Raw genomic sequence first — 8,911 nt, 5'->3', positions numbered from 1 at the left:
TTCCAATGAGCAAGAACATGACATGAGGCTAGAGCAAGTATTACAAAGATGTCGAGACAAGAAATTGAAGCTGAATTTGGATAAATGCAAATTCAAGGTAGATGAAGTGCCATACATTGGGCATATTCTGACATCGGATGGTGTAAAAGCTGATTTTAAGAAGGTAAATGCAATTCGAGGAATGCACCCACCAACAAATATCACAGAGCTCAAAAGATTTGTGGGTATGGTCAATTATGTTGCAAAATTTGTGGATAATCTATCAGCCATATCAGAGCCTTTGAGAGTACTTCTTCGTAAGGATACTGTTTGGCAGTGGAACGAAGAACAACAAAAGAGTTTTGATGCATTAAAATGAATGATAACGAATGCCCCAATACTTAAGTATTTTGACACAAACAAACCAGTTACACTGAGTGTAGATGCCTCGAAAAGTGGTGTAGGAGCAGTATTACTGCAAGATAACAAACCTGTAGCCTATGCATCAAAGACTTTTACAGAAGCACAAACTAGGTATGCACAGATAGAAAAGGAACTTGCTGCGATTGTGTTTGGGTGTGAGAAGTTTCATGAATATATTTTTGGTAGAATGGTAACAGTTGAAACGGATCATAAGCCCCTGGAATCTATTTTTAAGAAACCGCTAAGTCGAGCACCTCCACGACTGCAAAGGATGTTGCTAAAGTTACAAAAATATGTACTGTCTGTATCATACAAGATGTAGCAGATGCACTGAGTCGAAACTACCTACCTGACACATCAGAGGAAGTGAATGATGGTTTACACATTATGGAGTGTGTAGTTTCTCCCCTGCCAATTTCACGAGAAAAATTGAGACAAATTGAGAAAGAAACACAGGAAGATACAATTCTAAGCAAATTGCATTCCCAGATTGTTAAGGGATGGCCATCAAGTAAGCAAAAGTTAGACAAAGATTTGACCCCGTATTGGTCATGTCAGAGTGAACTGACAGTAGAAAATGGGCTAATATTGAAACACGAGAGAGTAGTAATTCATCGTAAGATGCGAAAATTGATGCTAGAAAAAGTACATCAAGGACACCAAGGAGTCGAAAAGACAAAGAGATTAGCAAGAGACATCATGTATTCGCCAGGAATGTCTGTGCAAATCACTGAAACTGTACAACACTGTAGTGTGTGCAATCGATTTAAACACAAAAATAGGAAGGAACCGCTTATGAAGCATGAAATCCCTGCTGTGCCATGGCAGAAAGTTGGATCAGACCTATTTGTATATGATGGTGATACATATGTTATCATGCTTGATTATTACTCTAATTATTTTGAAATTAAGAAACTACAAGAGACAAGGTCAACTAATATTATCCATTTCTGTAAGCAGCAATTTGCAAGGTTTGGTATTCCCAACATACTAATGTCTGATAATGGACCACAGTATGTATCTGCAGAGTTCAAGAAATTTAGCGAAGCATATGAGTAACTTGTCAGGGCAAGACCCTTACATTGCCTTGCTTAATTTTAGAAACACCCCACAAGAAGATGGGTAGAAGAACGCAAACGTTGCTACCGACATATCAAAAGTGAATGAAACCAGAAATGCCAAAAAATGTTCAGGAGAAATTTAAGAGACGTGCAAAGAAACAGACAAAGTATTTTAACCGTGGTGCTAAGTTACTACCAGTTGTGCTTTTTACGTGACCCGCCATGCGGGATACAAAACGTCACGGCCAAACGGCACTACCGAACCATCCCATTCTGACAAACGAAACTAAGGTCTAGCGAGCCAAAAAAACATACGCCCGCCGACCTGCAGAGACAAAACGCCCAACCCCCTCCCCACTCAAACATTCAAAAACGTACAGAAGGACGACCCGCACGCAGCGAAACGAAAAACCCCTCCCCAGCACACCAGCGTCCAAAAAAGGCAGCCCCAGATAAACGGCGAAAATCGCCTTCAATCTGAAGGCGAATGTCAGACTTCACCGCCTCCAGGACTGCCTGCCAACTGGCAAATTTGCCCCTAAAAACCAAATTACATCTATTCCGCCAAACATGTTTTTTTACAACAGAGCAAACAAAAATGATGCGGTGCAACACAGCTACCGAACAAACTGGAGGGTCTACCCCATATAAAATAAAGCCCTGCCCTACCGACCATGAACGGTCTCCCGTAACACGGTCGGTCCAGGTCTGGAACCACTCCCATAAGTTGACTACAAAGTAACAATGCCAAAAAACATGAGCAGTACTCTCTAAGCTGTCACAGCCGGTCCTAGGGCACAGTCCATCACCCAATCGCCAATGATATCTTTTTAGGTTGGTCACCAAGGCACCGTGTGCAACTCTCCATGCAAGATCACGGAGCCTGCAACCATTCAGCCTTGAATGCACCGAACGCCATACTTCTGCAGAATGACGTCCCTGGACAAAAGTTGCATTCAAGGCCTTATCCCTCAACGAACTGTGAACGAGGGCCGGCTGTGACATGTCAACAGGGGGCAACTCAATCAGCGCGGAGCAGATGACACGCACCGCCCTGTTTGGAGTACTACTATGCGGTTCCCTGTTGCTAAACAGCGCCGGGACCCATCGACGCAGGTGCAAACCGCCCCAAAAACGTACAAAATATGAACAAGGCAACCCTGGGTCAGTTACCGCTACAAACAACTGCTTAAATAACAAAAAGGTCAATTTACTTCCCAGATGAACCACCCCTAGTCCCCCCTTCTCCAGTTTTTGGTACAATACCGCCCTCTTGACAAGCTCTGTACCACCGGACCATATGAATGAAAAAATCGCCCTCTCCAACCGTACCAGGACGCGACGCGGAATAGGATACACCGCGCCAGGGTACCACAAGATGGGCGAAACGAAACGATTAATAACAGTGACTTTCCCCAAGATCGAAAGCCAGCGGGTGCCAAAGGTTTCGAGTCTGCTCTGAAATACCTCAGCCCTCTCGTTCCAGGTGACATCACAAGGTGCATCGTAGCCGAACCATATACCATTAATTTTGATATTCTGATCCGACCACGACGCACCGAATGGTAAGTTTCTGTATCTCCAGCTACCAAGACGAAGGCCCTTTGTCTTTTCTGGATTCAACTTCGCCCCGGTAGCTCTCTCAAAAATAGATAGATCCTGCGAGAGTGCGCGAAAGGAGCCGAGACTCGAAACAATACATGTCACGTCATCTGCATATTGAGCGCATTTCACTTTGGCACCCCCTGGCACAACGAATGGAACAAGTTTGGAGTCCCTTTCCAAAAGACGAGAGAGGGACTCGCTAAACAAAACATAAAGTAATGGAGACAGAGGGCACCCCTGGCGCACCCCCCTCTCTACGTTAAAAACCTCCGAACAAAACCCATTTACGATAACAGAACTGAAACTTTGTTCATACAAAACAGAAATCCATTTACGAAAATTTGGGTGCAACTGAAACGTCTCCAATACATTCATTAAAAAACCGCGATCCACCATGTCAAAGGCCTTCTGCTGGTCCAGAGACACCAATGCACATGGCAGATCACGCTCAATAACAAAGTCGGTCAAGTCGCGCATCAACCACAAGTTCTGCTGGATGCAATGACCCTTCACTGCACAAGCCTGGAGATCACCAACAAGATGCGGCATAGCCAGTGCAAGGCGGTTGCACAAGGTCTTAGCCAGCAACTTGTAGTCCACATTTAACAAGGTGATCGGACGCTTGGTATGGGGATCCAAGGGGTCCCCAGACTTTGGCAGCAAAGTAATCATGCCCAGACGTTGACTTTCGTTTAACAGTCCGTTTTGGAAGGCGTCTTCGAAGACGGCTCTGATGTCGGGTCCTATTATTGCCCAGAAGGTTCGGTAGAACTCCCTCGGAAGCCCGTCCGAACCCGGGGACTTGCCATTCTTCATCTTCGAAAGCGCCTTCCAAAGCTCAACAGTGGTTATTTCGCCCCCCAAAATATCATTGACATCGTGGGGAACGGTTTTTGAGATTCCCCTCAATAAATCGGCCTGTGCCGACAAGTCGACATTGCAACGCGTAAACAAACTCGAATAGTACTCTTTATATACGCGGACAATGCCGTGAGGGTCACTAACCACGGTCCCATCAGTAGCGCGTACAGACGGGACGCGTCTGTCACCTGCCGATGAGCTAACGGACTGGTAAAACCTCAGTGAAGGGCGCTCCTCGGCTTCCACCGCTTCGACACGGGCCCTGACGCGGGCACCGTGGTACTTTTCATCGAGATAAGTCTGCAAAGCGATGACAGCCAAAGGGTCGCCAAACTTCACCTCCGCGCACAGCTTCGAGAATTTTTCTCTTCGACGCCGTGCGCGGGTCACGCAATACTGAATTGCGTAGCGTTTGATGCGCAACTTGACCTCATCCCACCATTGGGATGTAGAAGCAAAGGCCGGCTTCAATGTTTGCCATCCTTTGTACCTGGTCTCGAAACCCTGGCGGAACTCTGCCTCGCCAAGAATCCGACAGTTAAGCTTCCATAGGCCCCGCCCGATGGGGAAAATGGAAGGCAAAACAAAACGTGCTACTACAGTGTCATGGTCAGAGAGCGGACAGCTGAGCGTCTCGCAACCCGAAAATGTAAAACTTACGGGCGCATACACTCGATCTATCCTGGAGGCATCTTCTCCGTTAGGCCTCACCTACGTATACACCGTACTACACGGGTGCATATGCCTCCAGACATCGGCTAAAAGGTGTGCCGAAGTGAATCTGTCCAATTCTGTGATCCCAGCGTCGGGACTTGCAGACACAGAAGTTCCGAGTCTGTCAAGACCCGAGTCTGGGACACAGTTAAAGTCTCCGACCATGACACACGGCGCACTACCAGGAACAAAGGAAGGCAGCGTGTTAAAAAAATCTCGTCTAGCAGAAGGCCGATTGGGAGCATACACATTGCAAATGGCGATGTTACCCTGTGGATACTTGAATAGAATGCAAACCAATCGGCCCTCGTGATCCGTCTCCACCCTAGTGGCACAACCCGCCTGACGAGCTGACAGGAGGATGACAGTGCCACAGGATGAAGACGAACCAAACGAAGCATGCAGCTCACCACCCCACTCATAAGCCCATAGAGGGACATCTTCTTCCAAAATATGTGTTTCTTGCAGGCAAACGCAGTCGACCTCCATTGATTTACAATATTGGAAAATGCGACTGCGCTTGCGATGATCCCTCATGCCATTCACGTTCAAAGTGGCAACTGAGAATGTATGGGCCATGAGAGGGCAATGGGGCAAAACTACGCCGACGACGATTCTGTAAGCTTCAAGCGCGCTCTAGACGACATATCGTCGTCCGAGTCGTCACTTGAGGCCGACCTTTTTAGAGAGGGTTCCCCCATCTCGTCGTACCAGCTCGTCCCAGTGGCACGTTTTGGCTCGACGATCACCGAGCCCCCGGAGTCGCTGTCAGACAGAGCCTCCGGAGACCCGATGACCACAGAGTCCCCGGAGTCGCCGTCGGACAGAGTCTCCAGATTTGGCGACACCGGCGGCGGGCTGGGGACGGAACTGGACGAGTTGATAGGGGAAGCTGGTGGAGACTTTCTCGGTGCGGGCACGGGGTTGGGGTCTGCAACTTCAAGGGAGGGTGAACTAGGTGCATCCGGCCCCCCCTCTTTGCGTGGAGCTTCCTCCGAGGCAGTAGGTGCGCCAGAACTTGGCGCCTTTGATTGACCCCCACTCTTTGTCATAAAGACATAAGAAGAGGGACAAGCGCGAAAAACATGCCCCTCCTTCCCACAGAGTGAGCACACAACTTCGCTTGGGCAAGCAGAGGTATCATGCCCAAGACGAAGGCAGCGCCCACACTTTTTGTTTGGGCAGCCCTTGGCTTCGTGCCCGGTCTCCCCACACCTGAAGCAGGTACGGGGCTGACCGGGGTATCGCACGTGAGCTTTATGTCCGGCAATAAAAAGGAAGGAGGGAATGTCCTGCTTGAGGTCGATCCGAACCTGTCGGTGCCCGTTCAACACCCCAGGGGCCTGTGCGTACGAGCACATTTTGATGCCCTTGACAGCCCCAAACCGACCTAAAACAGTTGCGACAAGTTCCTGACGCACCTCTAGTCCTACGTGGATGACAGTTACCCATACGGAACGCTCGTACGGAGTAACTGTCAAACCTTCAACCCCACTCAGCAACGCGACACCCTTCTGCCGGGTCACGTCACTTGTAAAACGTACATCATAAGTATTACGACCCTGGAGAGCTTGCAACGCATCAACCTCTCCAGGCACAACAACACCCTTACTCTTTAAAATACTAAAAACTTGCACCGGTGGAACCGCTTGTTCACCGGTGAAGGTTAACTTAACAATTTTGGAATCACGGCGCGATGCCATGATACCGAAGGTGGCTGGGCCACAGAGGAGTAACAAAACTAAAGATAGGCTGGATAAAATACAATATACGATGACTATAAACGATAACGATATACGATATACGAACTGGCGCACACCCGCCTGGCGGGAAGTATAGCACAGTACAGTGAAAAAACAGTTATCAGATGTAGAGCGAGAGCGAAAAACACGTCTGCACTCCACGAAAGCCAACTCAACTCAAGTTACTACCATTTGTTAAAGTTGGTGATGCTGTCGGTGTACGATTTGGTAAAGAATGGAAGCCAAGAATGGTGGTGGCAAAGTCTCAATACCCCAGATCTTTTGTGGTACAAATAGGCGTAGAACAGTATAGACGGAACCGCAGAGATTTGAGAATATTACCATATTTGGATGTACCGCAGTTTGGTTATGATGTAGATGATGAAGAAGAAAGTGACACCCCAACTCATAGAGAGTCTCCTATTATTACATCTAAAAGGGACAGAATAATTAAACCAAACAGAGATGTCAACTCTTCATATTATTAAACTTTGTATTTTATCACTTTATATAATCCCCATACTATGATTTCATATCTGAAGAAAGGGAGATGTAATGAGTATGTCTTATGTTCTTTTGTATTAGCGCCCTCACCAGCGCTCTCTGTCCATACATGCCATCTTAAAGTAGAAACCGAATAAACTAAAGATAATAAATCAATCCTTCACATCAGTTGTAATCATTACACTAAAGACCCAACAGAGTACTCCTCTAAGTGGAAAGCTAGAATGGAGGAGTCCTATACTTTAGTCAGCAAGAACATTCAAAAAGTAGTGACTAAGAGCCAAGAGACTTATAATAGGAAAGTGCATTACCACTCTATTCAGCCGGGAGACAAGAGTGTTGGTGAAAAATTGTGTCCGGCAACCTGGCTCAGGCAAATTGCAGTCCTACTTTGAAGACAAAGTATATATTATCACAGCACAACCACATTTTAACTTGCCGGTGTACAAGAAATATGTTAAATCGGTAACATTGCGAAACTCACAAACACCCCCACCCCCCGTACGGTACGCCCCTGGGTTTCACTCTTTCGGTTGACCTACTTTAATGTATATATCTCTGCACTATCGTTATGATAATGCCAACTGGCAACACTGATTCCAGAATTAGGCGCTTCTTTGCCGCCAATACGTATCGCTCGTGCGCTCATGTCCTCACATGATCATTCTACGGCGATAAAGCTAAAGAAATGACAGAGAACGCTTTCCGAAATCCGATATGATTCAACGAAATCCATCGAAAAATTTCAATTCATAATTCATCATTCAATCACTCACTCGAAAGGAGTTGGTACTCGGTGAGTATTTTGGAACAATTTTTTTCTGTGAGTGTGTGACTCATTTGGGTGAATTTGTAGGAAGTTTTATTTCCTTGCACCCTCATCTCCGGAAGTGTAAACTTTCTGTGACGGGTTGCCTCGTTTGGAAAATACTTTAAGGGACTCACCAGAGGAATACATGCGTCATCTTAGCTTAGGACCTCCGCGACTTGTGGATTATTACTATTACGAGTACCAGCTGACCTATATAAATATACTTAATAACAGCTCTACACGCATATCTTTACCTCGGAAACTTCAACCTTTATTATCTATATTTGTTCGGACATTGCTCGCTCGTGTTAAATACTGCTCCGCGAGCTCTAGGCCTAACGATCACCTCCTGTCCGCGTCGCAGGTGATAAGTGTTTATCAGCGTAGCCTAGCACGGTTGCTGTTCATAGGATAGTAAGTCTAGGCGCCCTATAGTCTACTACTACTACTTCGCGCCACCTTCTGGAAGTTCCAAGCACGGCTTGGCGTAAAGATTCTCACGCCACCGATCTAAGCTTGGACTGAGCGACGGTGTACTGTGTGTATTTTCGTGTACCGGAGGACCGACCACTTTTCATTTAATTTGACTAGACGGATAGATCCGAATTATTAGATGAGAGGTTTGAGTTTGACAACACCCTATCGGCCTAAGTTATATGCATTATCAGGCAACTAGCCTACACCTGTCATTTCGTGTATTACTCGCGACAGCATATCCTTACGGTCTACATTGACTTAGCCTTTTACAGTTGCAGAGCAATCGCGGTTGGTGTATTATTTGTCTTCATTATAAACTTTTCAAAGATTAGTCTCCTTGTTCGTTTTCCAATACACATGTCTCGTAGTGGATCACCACGCATTAATTTCTGTTTGTAACTGATTCAACGGCATATTCTTTCGATCGCTATTGTAGGCCTGAAGGAGCCACTGTTGTAGACTTCCGTATACCATAGATAAGCTACGTCGCTATCCTACCAACGACTGGGTCATTCTTTGCTGTGCTAGCAGGCATTTAACAAGCTTACGGAATTCGCCAGCAATTCTTCAGGTCACAGAGTTCTCCTTCGATCTCCAGTACTCCTCGGCTAATCTCACGTCTTCAACATTTTAAGGACGCTATTTAACGAGAGAACCCACGCATTTTTGTTGCCTTTATTACTATTCCTACAGCCTCCTTTGTTAAGTTCCAGGAAAGTAGGGAGCTGTTTTTG

The 8,911-nt window shown here is 46.4% G+C and overlaps 1 long non-coding RNA gene across 1 annotated transcript; it reads right to left on the bottom strand.

Moving 5' to 3' along the window:
• Positions 1–1,086: 1,086 nt before the first annotated feature.
• LOC139984235 (uncharacterized) lies at positions 1,087–7,359 on the bottom strand. The gene is made up of 2 exons (XR_011798981.1): positions 6,563–7,359; positions 1,087–1,647 (listed from the first exon to the last, which is right to left on the bottom strand). It is a non-coding gene; the product is annotated as an uncharacterized lncRNA (long non-coding RNA).
• Between the last annotated feature and the right edge of the window lie 1,552 nt (positions 7,360–8,911).

This window comes from Apostichopus japonicus, chromosome 17, assembly GCF_037975245.1.
Source record: "Apostichopus japonicus isolate 1M-3 chromosome 17, ASM3797524v1, whole genome shotgun sequence".
Taxonomy (NCBI): Eukaryota; Metazoa; Echinodermata; class Holothuroidea; order Aspidochirotida; family Stichopodidae; genus Apostichopus; species Apostichopus japonicus.
This window is presented reverse-complemented; position numbering and strand designations above follow the sequence as displayed.